The 17,732-nt window shown below is 41.6% G+C and overlaps 1 protein-coding gene across 1 annotated transcript in view; it reads left to right on the forward strand.

Annotated features, from left to right (window-relative positions):
• vstm2a (V-set and transmembrane domain containing 2A) overlaps nt 1-17,732 on the forward strand; it is a 169,310-nt gene that overhangs the window by 85,406 nt on the left and 66,172 nt on the right. The gene's annotated exons all lie outside the window — the stretch shown is intronic.

Here is a 17,732-nt window from a genome sequence, read left to right on the forward strand (position 1 = left end):
CAAGAGAAGTCACCAGCCTGAACAATAGACAGCTGGGGAGCAGAGCAGAGCTGCCAGACTAAACATGAAAGTGCTGCAGACAGACTGGCTGAATGACTGAATCAAACAAATGACAAGAGAGATTGAGTTGACATCATGTAAATATTGTAAATACAGACTGCCTGAACTATTACACCTTGTCAGTGTGTGTGTCATCACGAGCAAGAGATGACACAAATGTAGATCCTGGTCTATAACCTATTTTAATATCAGCAGACCAGGTGTTTATAAACGACATTGCAAATACGATACCACGTTATTCCATGTGCCTTCATACGTGTGTTGACAGAGAGCATTCTGCAGTCGCTGTTCAGGGTTGTGCTGCCGTCTGCCCTGCCATTTATTCCTCTGTGTGTTTATAAATGTCATCCTGTGCAGCAACCATTCAGTAAAATCTTTTGCGGGGTCAACGTACTGCCTTCATGTCTGTGTAAAATAGTATTCTAATATATCTTCTGTCCAGTATATAGGTCCTAAAGAAAGAGTGATAAATAATAATAATAACAAAGGCCTAACAACATTCAGGTGTTTAAGAAATGCTTCACCTTTGAGAAATGGGGAATGTCCATCACAATTAAACCAAAAAAGTCTAGAATAAACAAACCATACTAAATGTTTTTACGTATGAAGGTTATTACAGAGTGGCTGTTGATGCTAAGTCTCTGACAGATTATTAGCCTGAACAAATTTGACTGCACTGACACATAACTGTACATGAATGGCCATAAAAGCCACATTTCATTAGCAGCAGTTCCCCTTTAGAACATTTAATCTGTGTCGTAATTGTTGTGGGATTTAGTAAGGCAGGGGCAAAGGAGCACTGAAAATGAAACTGATGTTCAAACAGGGGAGCAGCTGTCAGGAGCAGCTACCAGGGGGGCATTTCACAGACAAGGCTTGAGGAAAGTATTGACGAAAAGTCTCACTTGGTTAAGCGTGGCTTGGTCCTCTGCTTTGGCTCAGTTTCGCTAGACTAACTCGTGATTCCTCTTTTTAGGACTAAATAAGTCATGACAGGGTTGTTGGATGTTGTTCATACATGTGCATGTTAAAGCAGGTTGAGCAGAGGAACGAAGCAGACACGTTTCCAAAGAACAGACTGTATCCTATGATGACAAGCATCTAATGACCAAAAAACTACAGTACTGCAGCCTGATTAAGAAAGTGAAGGAATGCAGTCTGGCAGTAGCGTGCTGATCAAATCAATTTGCCTAATCAGACTAAACCGACTGGCACAGTCAGTTCAATTTAAAAAATAATTTATAGACATTTAGACAAGCTGTTTGCTACATGCAAACAGTAAATTCAGTTATATCATATAAAAGTCAACAATCTATATAAAATTATGTTTATGAAAACACAAATACACACTGCTATGGCATATACCTGACTCTTGATAAGTACCATGAGCATGCCTTTGGGCAAAAACCGTGTAGAAAGTTTGAGTGAATGTTGACGTTATTCCATTTGCTAAAAATAATCAAACTAACTTGGCTGAAAGCACTGAAAAAAATCAGTAAGAAGACAACAACAACAAAAAAAACATGTGCTGAAATGTTTTTGTGAAATTCCTATTTCCCAGGTTAATAATGAGCTTTCACATTTGCTTCTGTTTACAAATGGAAACCAAAACACATGTTTGTAAGTCATAAAGACATGTGAAGGGCCACTAGCTTCATAAAATGTTTGGGTATCTGAACAGGGGGAGGGTGAGCAGAGCCAATGCAGCAGAAGTAAGCTCCAATCAGATGAGAGACAGAGAGCAAAGAAGTAAAAAAGCTGGTCCAGTTATCAGGTTGATGTCAGGCAAACAGAAACAAGGTAAATTACTTCATCATCAGGCTAATATAAAGCAGACAAATGACATGTTTTTACATAAACTGCATATTTGAGTCCATTGTGAATTATCATTCCCATCAGAAAAGAGCATTTCAAATACTGCTGTAAAAACTGAGTATAACAAATGAAATTATATTCAGTGACAGACAAAACTCATCAAAACAAAACTTTTCATAATTTCCATAATATTTTCAAAGCACTCAACAATATACCAGATGGCAATAAATGTCTGCATCTTTAAACAAAATGGACAAGATTTTTAAATCTTAAATTTTTACAATACACACGTTATGCTTGGAAATATATATATAAAAAAAAAAGAGTATGAGAGGAATCTTAAATGATAGTTGGACTGTAAATTTTACAACACAATATAATAGCAGATTTTCTTCCAGAAACCTTATTTTTGATCCTGAACTATGTTTCAGTATTCAGCAATTTGCCTAAATAAACAGTTTGTACATAACTATCATGTCAAAGCGACAGCAATGACCCATAAGACAGTGGATTCTAGGAATTACTGAGGCAAAAAATGAGCTGATCTCATTCTGTATTTTCTGGTTTCAAACCCACATCTCTTCATTTCCCACCCTAACACTTCTCTAGTCCTGTCTTTCTGTCTGGCTCCCATCTTCAACGATTGGCTTTCTGTTAGGACTGACTTATGACTCCAGCTTAACTCTTGGCCACAGTAAATGTCCTGCTGATAGTTTTGCCGTAATATCGCAATTTGTCTTGCTGGTCACGGTTGGCACTTTTGGAAGACAAGTGCATGTGAAGAAGGCCCAGAGGAGCATGTGTGGCAAGCAGGTGAAAGATGACAGGCAGCGTGTCTCTTTCATTTAGCTGAGCAGATCGGCTCAACTTGCCGAGCTGAACAGCAGGTACAGACAGAGTGGCACTTCACCTAAATTAATAGCTGACCTGTTCACCACGGTGCAGAGTGAAGAGTTATGGCCAGACTGCCACAGCAGGACAGGCAGCAAACATGGCTAACAGTAAGGTGGTGGGATGTTTGATGAGGGGACTCAAAGCTGAGGCCAGGAGGTTAAGATGGATGGATTAGTTTCGTTATCAGAAAGGCCATGGAGGCACTGCACCAACCATCCTCACTGACTTATCATCACACCCAACTGGCTAATCCGATTTCTTTCTAAAATTCTGTTTACACTGTCATTATGGGGTACTGTAACTGTATTTATCCATGATACGTTACACTTTGATCAGCTGGTTTATTGCTCTGATACACAAGGTCTTCCATAAGTGGGCAAAAAAAAAAAGATCTGTATTGAAATTTCCAACACACTTAAAAATGAGTAAGAAGAGTAAGCTATATTTGGATTTATCATTTGTCACATTATAACTCCAGCTCCATTACTGATTCTCTGTCATACATTTATGATACTATTATGAATTTCTGCTACATACCTAGGAGACACCAACACTATCTATAAAGAAATCAAGAGACTATTTTAAAAGGCATTATAATGTTAGATTAGATTAAATGACACTTCATCAATCCCCTGGCAGGGAAATTCAGGTGCCACAGCAGCAAGTAATAAAAATTTCAATAAAAACTTTAAAAGCAAAAGAGCATGGAAAAAGCATTAATAATAATAAGTACTTTTTATTATATGCTATACTTGCACTTATTACAAGTAACAAGTTTCTCTTGTCTTTTTAAAACTGTCTATAGCTGAAAACAATTCTGATTATCTTTGTGTTGCTGGTCAAAATACACACAGGCGTCCAGTCAATAAACCTGTAGCTGCTTGTTAAAAGACCTCTCAGTACCCTGATAACCAAGTGGTGCCACACAGTCACAACATTAGCAGTGTCAAATCTGGCCACAGACATGTGCTGCATCTCTCAAGGTTACATTATAACAATCATGACTGCTAAAGTGTTTATACAACTGAATTGAAGGGAACATAATGCTGATGGGAATCATTTTTTTTGGCAAGTCACAAAATGTTGATACCGAACGTATCAGAAAAATATTCACTAACAATGTATTTGTTTTCTGCCAAAATAAATGTTCTTACAGTAGAGTGTCCATTTGTATTGACTCCAGCAACATTTTTTTTTTTTTTTGTCAGGATTCAGTGTAGAGGTTGGACTTAAATGCAAGAGAGGAGAGTGAGGGAGGCAGATATGCTCTGGGATTTAAGAGTGTGGTTCAAATGCAGGATACAGGGGAACAAAACACATAAGAAAATACACCTCTTTACCCCAGATAACTAAAAATGCACCGGGGGCTCAGGGGAAAAAGTCATAAGAATGAAAAACAGTTTACCAAAAACATGTTATACAGGTTAGTCAGGGAGACAAAACACTGTCAGAGATGAGGGCAGCCTGATCCAGGGACTGATTAAAAGTCTCTTGGGGAAGAACAGAGGGGTAGACCAGGGTGACAGGGAAGAGACAGTGTTCATGTCCAGGCACACAAGTTTGTCAATCAAGCTGAGTTACTGAGGAGCAGACTGGAGATGGCGCAAGAAAAACGAGAGATCTGAAGAAGGGCTGGCAGGTCTGGATGGTGCAAAGTGGAGAGAATAAATCGCAACCAGCAGACAGAAGAAAACTAGAGACTTGATCCGTGATAGGCAGATTCGGGTTCGGGCAGGCAGGTAGGTGAGGGTGAATTACTGATATGAAATAGGCAGCAGATGACAAAGGGTAGAAAGGAAATAAATCAGGGACAGGCTGGTTCAGGTTTAGGCAGGGTCCACTGAACTCAGCCTTGATGGCTTCACACAAGGAAAAGAATTACTGGTGAGAGAGAAAGAGGCATGAGGACAGAAAGTTGGCTAGGATCATTTTTATCATCACCTTTTATGGTTATTTTTAAGCACTCATCTTTATGTTAGGGTTAACGAAAGATCATACATATAATACAGAAAAAGTTACCAGTGCCTTTGACACAATAGTGATATTTAAATCCCAATCTTTTCCTAACTCATTTAAACATAACTGCACATAGATGTGTCAGGAGGTGAACCCCAGGGTCTGGTGTGACAGTCTGGTGCCAGGTCATCCAACTAATGCATACAAGGGTTAACTTCTTATGAACGTAATGGTTGCAGCTTTTTAACTTTTTTTTTTTTTTTTTAACTCCTCTGTATCTCAGAGGGGTCTACACACATTTATTCCATTTGACTTGCTCTCAAAAGAGCTTTTAAAAGTATATTTTGGATTTTCTATAGACATGAAAAGAACAATGTAGAATGTTTCAAGTCCCTGAGAGGATAATTAATTTGGAAGAACTGAGGGTTTTTATCGAGCCAGGTTAGTCATGCAAGCATGAAATCAATATGACGTGTAAATCAAAAATAAATTAGGTTTTTTTTTTTTTTTTTTTTTTTTTTATTCCCTGTGAACAATCATTTCTAATTGATTTGGAGAGGACTCCATGCTTTAAAGTAATGGTCCAGTTGAGATGTAGGATTGCTTTACATAATGCATATAGTGCACACTATTTAAAAGAATGTAGCCTATTTCTGGGGTTAACCAGGCTAATGACCTGTTCATCTACTGCAAATGGAAGCTATAGAGTGTACAGAAACAAATGAGCAGCAACCAACTCTGAGCTCTGTCTTGTCACAACAAAAGCGAACACAAATAGAGTCAGGTAACCTTCTTAACATTAAAACTAAGAGTACAGCTGATTTTCAGCCCCTTACAGCTGCTTCAGATTTGATATTCGATTGATCCCATGGGAGAGACACACTTTTCTCTTGTTGAGGAGGGAAAGTCAGTTGTCAGTGTCATCTACAGAGCATCTCCGTTTATCTGGGTTCAGTGCATTGAGTCTAGAGAAAAAACCCAACCCATGGACATCAGCCACGAGTTTCAGAAGGTATGGTTGACGCAAACTTTACAGCTGCAAGAATCAGAAATTTCAAATGTAATTTTATTTCTCTGTGTGCCTTAATGACTAAGCACACCTTTAACCTGCCTTTGCATTCGTAGCTGTCAGCCCATGTTAGATAAGCCTCTAATGCTGTACTCCATCCATCCATTATCTATAGACGCTTATTACTATTTAGGGTCATGGGGATCTGCTGGAGCTAAAGGCTGCTGTACTCCAGTAAGAAGAAAAAACAAAATATGAAAATTTCTTCATGTTACCAGTGAAGTAGGAGCTGTGAATCTGGGACAAGGATTTACATGTAACCTAATTTTTACTTCTGCACATTTTTCTTTCTCATGTTACTCAGAAAATATTATGTGATTTCTGTTCTTCAGAAAGATTTATTGAGAAATTAGCAACAATCTATGTTTATAATATGTAAATAGGAATGAAATAACAGAAAATTGGTTTAGGAGTTGAAAAGTAAAAAATAAATTCTGCAGCTGGTAGGTGAAGGACATTAGAGACAATTTGATGAGAGCAGTGCGGAGGATATGCATAGAGAAAGCCTACAAGCAAAATCTGTATCAGCTTTGTTTTAATGCAATGATGCATATCCAATAAATGTGTGTGGCAAACAATGTTACAAGAAAGAGTGAGAGTAAAACTTTTTTTTTTTAACTTTTAGTTTTCAACTTTATTGACCATTTGATAAATACAATATAAGCCCAGTCACATATGAGGCATTTAGATGCATCTTTGCAGTGCTGCCAAAGTGAATTATACAAATTGGGTGCACAGTGGACACTTTCACAATCTCTCCTTGAAGATGTTTTTCATGTGGCAATCACAAAACAGTAAGAAATAGTTGTGTAAAGAATGAAAGAGGAAAGCGTCAAAAAGCAGGTCGAGCCCTGTTGACATTGAGAGATTTACACACTGGGCCAGTCACTGCATGAAATTAGTGTAAATGTTGTATTGTCGATTTTAGAAAGTCATAAATATAAACGAGTATAGCCCCTCAATACCAATACTGTAAGAGGGTTGGATAAGCATTTGACTTGACCCATTTTGACACCTTGACCCATATTGACACCTTCAAAGGGCTCCTTTAAGACGACAGGAAAACCTATTGGATTTCATTGGGAAAATCCATCCTCTAATGCTGAAAATGCATATTGCATATTGTGATCCCTGCCTAAGGCATTTCTGAATTGGCTTCACATTTCAGCCATGGACGAGGCAGTTTGATTCAGTAACTAGCTCAAGGACAGTCTAGCTCTGTTATACCATACACTGGATCGTGTACCTTTGGCTGATAGACAGTCTTCCCACTCAGTCCAGTAGCCTGCTGCCCAACAAAGGTCGACCTTGACTGCCACATTTGTTTTAGTTATTCCAACTAATGAGGACCACAGGCATCAGAGACGAGAATATGCAATGAAGAAGTGTGTGAGGATTAAATTAAGACTGGATTTGATTAAAAATCAGTCTGATAAAAACTAAAACATCGAGCCTTTCTCCAAAGGAGTCTTAATGCCATCAGCATGGCAGAGAGTGAATGCATCAGACTGTGTGAATGACCGTGTTTTTCCCTGGAAAGTTTATCTGTCCCCTCTCATGGCTCCCTCAGATTCCTTTTGCTGCATTCAATTTAGGCTCTTTTTAGGAAGACTGCAGGGGAGGCACAATCACTCTGAGATCCATGCTATGTGATATGACACAGGAACTGTCATCACTAGTGTAACCCACTTGCAAACAAACACATTTTACACAGAAATACAGGCCTGAAGTGAGTAAAATTAGGAGGAAAAGAAGTGTGACACATGGCTGCATTTTGTCCACACAGTTTATTCAGTGTTGCCCCTTTCTTATGACTTTCTGTGTTGAAATTCAAGGAGCTGCAAATTTCATTGTAATTTCAGCTGCTACTCTATTTTTACAAGAGACCCTGTACTTCTACCCTCTCTAACTATGGTGTTTTAGTTTAGCAGCATGGCCCCAGGAATGATAATCTCAGTTTCTCTGTTGCTCCACCACTTTGATCCAGGCTGAAACACATCAACAACTGTTCTGTGGACTGCCATGAAGTTTGTGCAGCTAGCCCTGCATCCAAATTCTACTGACTTTGAACAAAATTTCATGCCAATTCAGTATTTTGGTGATACTCTCTCTTTGTACTTTGTAGTTCTGGCATAAATTTGGAATTTGTGGCCTTTTAATGAAATAACATTTATGTTCCACTTATCACTTGGTGACCCTAACATTTCCTTTACTGCCATGAAGTCAGAAGTGATACAGGGCTACAGAGACAAATGTCTGTGGTCAAAGTCAAACCATGTGCAATTTGCAAACATACATGGTGCCTGTGGACACCATTTAAGCATTGGGCACCAATACGTAATGTTAATGGCATTTGCAACGACCTCTGTTGTTTTATGACATGGTGACTATTACACCTGCTAAGTTATTGAACATCTCAGTACACCAACATTATCCATTTGGCTCAAATCAAAGCCAACCATGTCACAAATCCATTAGCTTGTCTGTAGACTCTCTTTTATCAGATAGCTGTTTGATCCACCTGCTTCAAAAGTTATTTAACTGGCATTCTACTTTTGTCATCACAGATGAGGGTTAGTACATTACCTCATATTGAGTTCAGTTGGTTGGTACCATATGCTGGACCTTTGTTGCCATGGTTACAATAATAAACCTGGAGTTCACCACATTAGGCAAACACAAACTTGGGGTGTCATTATCCATCCTACCTGATTCACCTATGCTCTTTATTCCACATCACCAAAGGTAACTTCTGCTTGTGTGGTTATTACAGTGCCAGGTAGAGAGCTAAATAAACACAAAGACATAGTATAAGTATTTTGGCTTATTGGTCAGTGCAGTTCGCCCCATCTAATATAATTATGTGTATGAGGTCAGTTGATTAATGGGATGATAATATTTGCAAATGGCTGCTTTGTTCCTTCTCAAAACACATTTTATATGAATGAAAACAAGCTATTGTACAGTATATAATTGCTTATATTAGGTAATAAATCAATCAATAAATAAAAAAATAAAATTTAACTTTAATTTTAACTTGTTCCAACACATACATACAGTGGGTACGGAAAGTATTCAGACCCCTTTAAATTTTTCACTCTTTGTGTCATTGCAGCCATTTGCCAAAATCAAAAAAGTTCATTTTATTTCTCATTAATGTACACTCAGCACCCCATCTTGACAGAAAAAACCAGAAATGTAGAAATTTTTGCAAATTTATTAAAAAAGAAAAACTGAAATATCACATGGTCATAAGTATTCAGACCCTGTGCTCAGTATTGAGTAGAAGCACCCTTTTGAGCTAGTACAGCCATGAGTCTTCTTGGGAATGATGCAACAAGCTTTTCACACCTGGATTTGGGGATCCTCTGCCATTCTTCCTTGCAGATCCTCTCCAGTTCTGTCAGGTTGGATGGTGAACGTTGGTGGACAGCCATTTTCAGGTCTCTCCAGAGATGCTCAATAGGGTTTAGGTCAGGGCTCTGGCTGGGCCAGTCAAGAACGGTCACAGAGTTGTTCCGAAGCCCCTCCTTTGTTATTTTAGCTGTGTGCTTAGGGTCATTGTCCTGTTGAAAGGTGAACCTTCAGCCCAGTCTGAGGTCCTGAGCACTCTGGAAGAGGTTTTCTTCCAGGATATCTCTGTACTTGGCTGCATTCATCTTTCCTTCAATTGCAACCAGTCGTCCTGTCCCTGCAGCTGAAAAACACCCCCACAACATGATGCTCCCACCACCATGTTTCACTGTAGGGATTGTATTGGGCAGGTGATGAGCAGTGCCTGGTTTTCTCCACACATACCGCTTAGAATTAACGCCAAAAAATTCAATCTTGGTCTCATCAGACCAGAGAATCTTATTTCTCATAGTCTGGGAGTCCTTCATGTGTCTTTTGGCAAACTCTATGCTGGCTTTCATGTGTCTTGCACTGAGGAGAGGCTTCCGTCGGGCCACTCTGCCATAAAGCCCCGACTGGTGGAGGGCTGCAGTGATAGTTGACTTTGTGGAACTTTCTCCCATCTCCCTACAGCATCTCTGGAGCTCAGCTACAGTGATCTTTGGGTTCTTCTTTACCTCTCTCACCAAGGCTCCTCTCCCACGATTGCTCAGTTTGGCTGGACGGCCAGGTCTAGGAAGAGTTCTGGTCGTCCCAAATTTTTTCCATTTGAGGATTATGGAGGCCACTGTGCTCTTAGGAACCTTGAGTGCTGCAGAAATTCTTTTGTAACCTTGGCCAGATCTGTGCCTTGCCACAATTCTGTCTCTGAGCTCCTTGGGCAGTTCCTTCAACCTCATGATTCTCATTTGCTCTGACATGCACTGTGAGCTGTAAGGTCTTATATAGACAGGTGTGTGCCTTTCCTAATCAAGTCCAATCAGTTTAATTAAACACAGCTGGACTCCAATGAAGGAGCAGAACCATCTCAAGGAGGATCAGAAGAAATGGACAGCATGTGAGTTAAATATGAGTGTCACTGCAAAGGGTCTGAATACTTATGACCATGTGATATTTCAGTTTTTCTTTTTTAATAAATTTGCAAAAATTTCTACATTTCTGTTTTTTTCTGTCAAGATGGGGTGCTGAGTGTACATTAATGAGAAATAAAATGAACTTTTTTGATTTTGGCAAATGGCTGCAATGACACAAAAAGTGAAAAATTTAAAGGGCTCTGAATACTTTCCGTACCCACTGTATGTTGAGAATTGGCCAAATCATTTATGAATGTTTCTTTCTCATGAATTCAATGTAGGACAAAAATGAATATTTTTAATTAAACCTGTGGACTGGGTGCATCTGAGGTGCATCATCAAAGGTGAGATTTGAAATTGCAGACTATACTTGTAGATTTAAAGAGCAATTAGAAACAAGTGTTTTAGTTATTGATTCAATTCCTTGTAAAACCCTCAATAGCGGTATAATATGTGGAAACCACTCCACTTATCACAGTGTGCCTGTGTGAAACAGATTGCCACTGTTACAGCTGATGAATGCTTGGCAGGGGGTCATGCCACCAGGCACATTCACATCTCTCCAAAATCCTGCTCTACTCTGCTGGAATAGTATGGATACCCTTATTAATTGTTTAAATCCCTTAGTGAGACACCACGATTTGATTTTAACTGCATTTATGCTTTTTTTTTTTCCTGAATCCATATAACCAATTATTTTATATTTGTCTTTGAGTCATTTATTTTTCATTTGATAAATAAAGCATACACAATGACTGAAGATCCATGAAAGTAATGGCCATTCTTAGTCTGTGAAGCTAAACCACAGTGTCCACATTTTTCAAAATGGTAACCCAGTGTGAACAACACACTTTACTGTGTTTTCAGTTTTAGGTTTTAATCTCTTTATGGGATTTTAACAATAACAAAAGTAAAGAAAATTAGTGGTTTTTATTGAACGTCTTTGACACAGTGCAGTGACTAAGCTTTGTTACAAATGGAAGACACATCAACCTACCAATTTTTGACAACAAAAAAGTCTTTTTCTTTCAGTTCTTCAACCTCTGGGTTACTTTTACCGATCAGGTCTAAATGTGGAAATATTCACCCAAGTTTTACTTTATGGATTGGAACTAATACATGCTGACAGTCATTTTCCTCAAGTTCATTTTTATTCCATAGGCTGCAACTACATTCGTGTCTGTGTCAGCTCTGGTTCAATAAATACATATATTGTATACAGATACCTATTTATTGTACCAAGTGATTCCATTTTAGTTTGAAAGCACTGAAATGAAACAAAGTGGTAGGGGAAGCATTTAAAGTGAAGGCTGAATTTTTGAGGTGAAATGCTTACACATAAAAGAAGAAAACAGAAAATATGATGCTTTAAAACAAAAAGAAACTACAGCCTCTGTGTTCTTGCTCAGGTGTTTTCACTCTGTACATTACTGACAGTTATGTTTCCTCAGTGTGACATATCTGCTGTGGAGGCATAATGTGCACAGACCTGAGGCAGTGGACATTGGCAGGACAGAAGAAAAAATGAAGTAAAAAGGAAAACTGAACAAACCCAGCAGTGAACTTAAGTGACAGCTGGAGATGACTTTGCGAAGTTCTGAAAGTTGAAAACATTTCTTGCCCAGAGGAGATGTAGTCTGTGTACCCTAAATGTATTTGCCTTTATCTGTGTTGCTGGATGAGATTGTGAAAAATATCTTCCCAACATGCTGTGATCATTGATGAGTTCAGGTTGTCTGGACTGAAAGACTGAAAGTTGCCATCTTTGTACATTCAAGATTTGTTGGGCTTTACCACGGACTTGGTATAAGATGATACTAGAATAACGACTTTTTTGGCCTCCAGTAAGAGTTTTGTATTTCAGCAAGTTTGTTGAAATGGCCTTTAGTAGTGTGGGAATGCAGACACACTTTGTGTGACTAGTATGCAGCATAGTGTGTAAAGTGTACTCCTGTATGTTTTAGACACGTGACAGGGTCACCGCTCTTCACTATGTCTTTACTATGAGGGAAGGTAAAGGGAATGACAACTCCATATATGGTAATAGTCCGAATTCCTTTTCTGGAAAAGTACTGGTATGTGGGGGGTGGCCATCAGCTATATCTATCCTATAGTTTTCCCCTATAGCTTAGATCTCTCCGTGTGTCCCATGAGGGTTGATCTCCAGAGCGCTCTGTGTAGTTTTAAATAAAACCTATAATCAGCTGAACCACTCCAGACGTCTTTGTGTACTTCCTCATCAAACGGACCTGGGTAAGTTAAATGCGAACTCAACAATTTGGTGGCCCGTACGGGGATGAGGAAAATTGGACTGACTGCCTGAGGAACGCATTGACAATATACTTGGCGCCACAGACAGGTCAGCAGAAACCTTTTCATGAATTCTGCATAATTGGCATATTCTAAAATTACAATTGTCAATGTGTGAATCGGGATAGTTATAAATTTGGACGGTTTGGGGTGGTAGGTCGTCATTTCGTGTTGGATCGATTGACGAAAAAAAGAAATAAAACCGTGTTGGATCGGTTATAATAGAAAAACCGTGTTGGATCGGTGGGCTTTAAGCTTTTATTCCCGGTTGTGGCGGACCCACCAGTTCCCGACGGGGGACTGGCAGAGCTGGGTTGCAAGACCCGGGGAACTGGGGAACCCCGAAATAATAAGTCATGTCGGATTGACTCATAAACAAAGGACGCTGTGTTAGATATGTTGTGTAGAATTTTAGATTTTAAATATTGTGCATTTGTGTGGATGTCGAGGAAGTTTGAGTGAATCTATGTCAGTGTGAATCAAAGAGCGGGGGGTGAGGACAGTAAGTGTGTGGAAAGCGCCAGAGATAGAGAGAGACAGGAAGTGTAGGGGCGCGGGGTTTGTGAAGACAGAGAGAAACGCGGAAGTGAGAGAAGGTAAGGTAAGTAAGGCTCCGCCTATATTTGGTTCCCTCTACTGGAGGAAGAGGGAATTGTATTCTAATTTATTTGGCTCCCTCTGCTGAAACAACTAGGGATTGCAATAACAACTATAGATAGAGCTCCCTCTGGTGAGGAGGGGATAAATTAATAAATAAAATAAATAAATAAATAAATAAAATAAGATAGAATAAAATAAATAAATAATAATAATAATAATAATAACAATAAACAAATAAAAATAAAATAAATATATAATACAAGAATAAATGATAATAAATAAATATAAGAAGAATAATAAAGAATAATAATAGCAAAAATATACAAAATAAAGATAGACCATGCATTAATTTGGAAGGCAGACTTGAATATAACAATGGAAAGACACCTGGACTAACAGGTAAGTGATGAGGAATGGGGCCCGCCTGAAAAATGGGTGAAACTGGAAACTCAGGTGGCATCAACCCTGGCGGCAGGTTGGCTGAAGCAGGGGCAGAAGAATACAAAAGAAGAAATGGAAGAACAATATAGGAAGAAGTTAATGGTTTGATTAAGGAAAAAGGAAGGAACCCACAGGATCGAGCTGCCCTGATCCCATGGATATGGGAGAAGGCACATGGACACGAGAAATGGGTCAAGGAAGCAGGAATGGAAGGAGAAAAAGCTTCCATCCTTAGTAAAGGTAAGTTCAGACAGAGAAAACAGGGAGAGGAGGCAGAGGCCAGTACCTGGATTAATATAGCCCTGCTGTGGCAGAGTACCCAGCATCTACACAAGGATAAGACATGGAAGGCCAAAGAGGGAACTGATGAGAAATTGCCGCCACCTTATTTGGTAAGTAGTCCATCTGCACCCTTGGTTCCTACTCTATATCCAGTAATAGAGATCAAAAAAGGAGAATTGCAAGTGCCTGATCTGCCTCAGCCTAGTCCACAGGTCCACACACAGAAATCAGGCTATAAAGAGTACATCGATTGGGAAACTTTGAAGTTAACTCCCTCTGGAAATGGACGAAGCTCCCCGGATCACGCAGCAGAACCTGTTCCTTTTGCAGACAAAGCACATAGAGAGGGAGGCCCCAGGAACGTTCATATTCAAACACCTCCTGAGACGAAGGTAAGTACTGATAGGTGGACAGACCCACAGATATTAGACCGGGAAGTTTTGCTGAAGTTCACCCCACAAAGACACCCAAAGACAGGACAGATAGTCCTCTGGGCGGAAGGAACATGAGGTCCAGAGATGAAGGAGGCTGAGGAAGAAGAAATGAACGGCTCAGCTGGAAAGGTGACTGGTAAACTAGAGGATCCAGGTCCTAGTGAGAACTAATTGCCAAAAGCTCAGATCATGGGGACCCCCCAAGGGTCCCCCACCTTCCCCCAATCAGTCCACCCAATCCATTGAGAGCAGCGAGGATGAAAAGGACCGACTGGAGGACGGGGAGGTAAATTAGCATCATTCTTTACAACCACCCTTGTTGGCTTCGGAAGGAAGTGTGAAGTATCGGCCGTATGGGCTCGGGGATGTGCAGGTGTTGGTGGATCAACTTCCCCCAGTGGCAGAGGGAGGAGGTTTGTGGCTTGGTAAATTGGACAAGCTGATCGCAGGGCAGAGATTGGCATTGGGAGACTTTAGGGCGGTTATTCAGAGGTGCCTGACCAGTATAGATGCACGAGACCTTGAGAGGGCAGCAGGGACTTTGCGCCAGCAGGGTGAGAAGCCGTTTGCGCAATGGGCTGGTGACCTGAGCAGGGTGATTAGAGAAAAATATCCATTACCCACTTCATCCGCCGTGCCCAAACTGGCATGGAATTCGAAAGAAAATCCAAGGATCTTCTTGGATCAGACTAAGGAACTATGGGTATGTCGTACTGGGTGTCATCCTGGCAAACCAGGGCCCCAGAGGGAGTGGTATAGACAGGCGGTGTTGGAGGGAGTACCGGAGAAGGTAAAAACTGCTATGTGTGACAATTCTGATTTACAGGGGGCTGACTCTGTAGTGTGGGAGAGACATCTGGTGCACCATCTGACTCGTGTTCAGCAACAACTGCAAAAGGAAGACGAGCAGAATAAGGGCCTTCAAACTCAGCTTTTAAAAAATACAGCTGTCAGAGGCCCGGGAAAGGGTTAATTCAGAAAAAAGAAGGAGAACAACGAGGAACCAAAGAAATTGATGTGGCAATGGGGAATGGATGCTCCAGAATCCCCGGACCTGTTTCTCATACCGCCCTGGGAGCCGAATCGCCGTTTACCGGTGAACAGAAGGGGGTACAGGGGAGCTCAGAGGGGGGAAATGGATGGAGAGGATGCGGGGGGCGTGGGGGCCCACCTCGAAATGTATGCTTCCTATGTGGGGACACAGACCATTGGGTAAAAGACTGTCCTCACAGAGGTTACTTCGCCCGAGGAAGAGCCCGGGGGGGACAGGGTGCCGGTTCGTATCGTGGACGAGGTGGCCCTCCATCCTACAACATGCCAGTGATGGACTGGGGATCTCCCATGACCTGGGATGATCCCTACCAAGAATGACACACCCCATCGAGAGGCCCGGACAGCAGTAAAACTACGGCGGATCCGCTGCTGCCCGTGATGGTCAATTACATGAAGTTGTCGTTTTTGGTCGACACTGGGGCAACATGCTCCACTTTGAACACCATCTCAGAATCTACGCTGTCGACCCAGACTACCACAGTTATGGGCTTCTCGGGGAAGAAACAGACTCTGCCGGTGACACTGCCACTACTCACACAATTGGGCCACCAGTGCGTCCGCCACACTTACATCTACTCTCCGGGCACTCCTGTCAACCTCCTGGGCAGGGACTTACTGATCAAACTGGGGGCGACTATTGTCTGCTCCCTTGAAGGACTGAGTGTGACTCTACCAGATGGCACATGCTTGCCTTGTACCCGGTATTCTACCGGGGAATGTGCACAGTTCCTACTTAGACCCTCAGAGGAAGAGGGAGCAGATATTCTAAACTTTGCCCTGAACCACCAGACCAGGGAGGCATCTGGTCAGCATATCAAAGGTGGCGCCCCTGGATCTCGCTCCTTGACCCCTACGTCCCTCCCCCGGACCCTCTCCGTGTCACCCTCTTCTATGACAGGCTCCAAACCGATTGGTACAGGGGAGAGTTCGATCAGGTCGTAGGAGATTCTTGGAGCATCAATACGGAAAATATTTATGTGGCATCAGAAGGTGTGGCGGCAGCGGTGAAGCTGCTTCCGGAACAACAACCGTGGTATCAAATGGAGGAGGATTCTGCACCCCATGTGTCTCTCGCACTACACCCGAGTCGTGAGGCCAAAGAATTGGGAGGTATCGTTAAGAGGGCATTGGCTCACTCAGACTGGAAGCCCACCTCAATATCGCAGGTCTCATACGCTCCCACTATACAGACTTTTATGTACTGGCGGCACCATCTGCGACTGCCTGTATACAGGCCACTAAGATAGTCTTGATGCTTCTGGCAGAGAGGGGTTTCAAGGCTAGTAAACAGAAACTCCAAACCTGTAGAAGACAAGTCTCCTTTCTGGGGCGTTAGATCTCTCAAAAGGGGGCAGGATTGTCCCCTGCCCACAGATCCACCATACTGCACCACCCCAAGCCCCTGCTGGTAAAGGACATGCTCTCCTTCCTTGGTCTTACAGGGTATAGCTGCTCCTACGTCCCGGATTACACCAACCTCACGAGCCCCCTACGATGGATGGTGAAAGACCAAGGTCTGAGGAACCTCTCCGCCCACCTTGTTTGGACAACGGAGGCAGAGCAAAACTTCATCCGCCTTAAACAAGAACTGGCTACAGCAGCTGAGTTGGCCATTCCGGACTATTCACTTCCATTCTTTTTGGATGTGTCTGTCACAGAGGCCGTGGCCAATGGCGTCCTGTACCAAAAAAAAAAAAAAGGGCAGCCCAAATGTTGAAGAACGTAGAGCAATGGTGGCATCCATATCCCAAAGATATGGCCAGAGAGTTGGTCAGGGAATGTGACATCTGTACCAAGTACAACACCAGACCAACAGTGAAACCAGAGATCGGTAGGTATCCACTTATCACCAGGCCTGGATGAGAGATTGTTATTGATTTCACAGATATGGGAACCACCGTTCGAGGGTACAGGTACGTACTGATGTGTGTGGATGTGTATTCAGGGTGGCCAGAAGCGTGGCCCACCAAGAGGGAAGACAGTAACACGGTAATCAAATGCCTGACAAATTATTATATCCCCAACCATGGCTTCCCAGAGAAAATTAGGTAAGATAATGGGACACATTTTAAGAATTAGGATTTGCAGAGAGTGGAGGCCATGATGGGGTTGAAACATGGGTTTGGAACGGTGTATCATCCACAGTCTTAAGGAAAGGTGGAAAGGATGAATCAAATTGTAAAAATCAAATTGGCAAAAATCTGTGCACAGACCAAATTGAATTGGATTGATGCATTGCCATTGGCACTTATGTCCATCCGCTCTTCTGTTAACCAATCCACCGGGTTTACACCTTTCGAACTCCAAACAGGGAGACCTTTTCCAGGGCCCTATACCATTAGCCCAATAACC

Source organism: Mastacembelus armatus, chromosome 20 (assembly GCF_900324485.2).
Source record: "Mastacembelus armatus chromosome 20, fMasArm1.2, whole genome shotgun sequence".
NCBI lineage: Eukaryota > Metazoa > Chordata > Actinopteri > Synbranchiformes > Mastacembelidae > Mastacembelus > Mastacembelus armatus.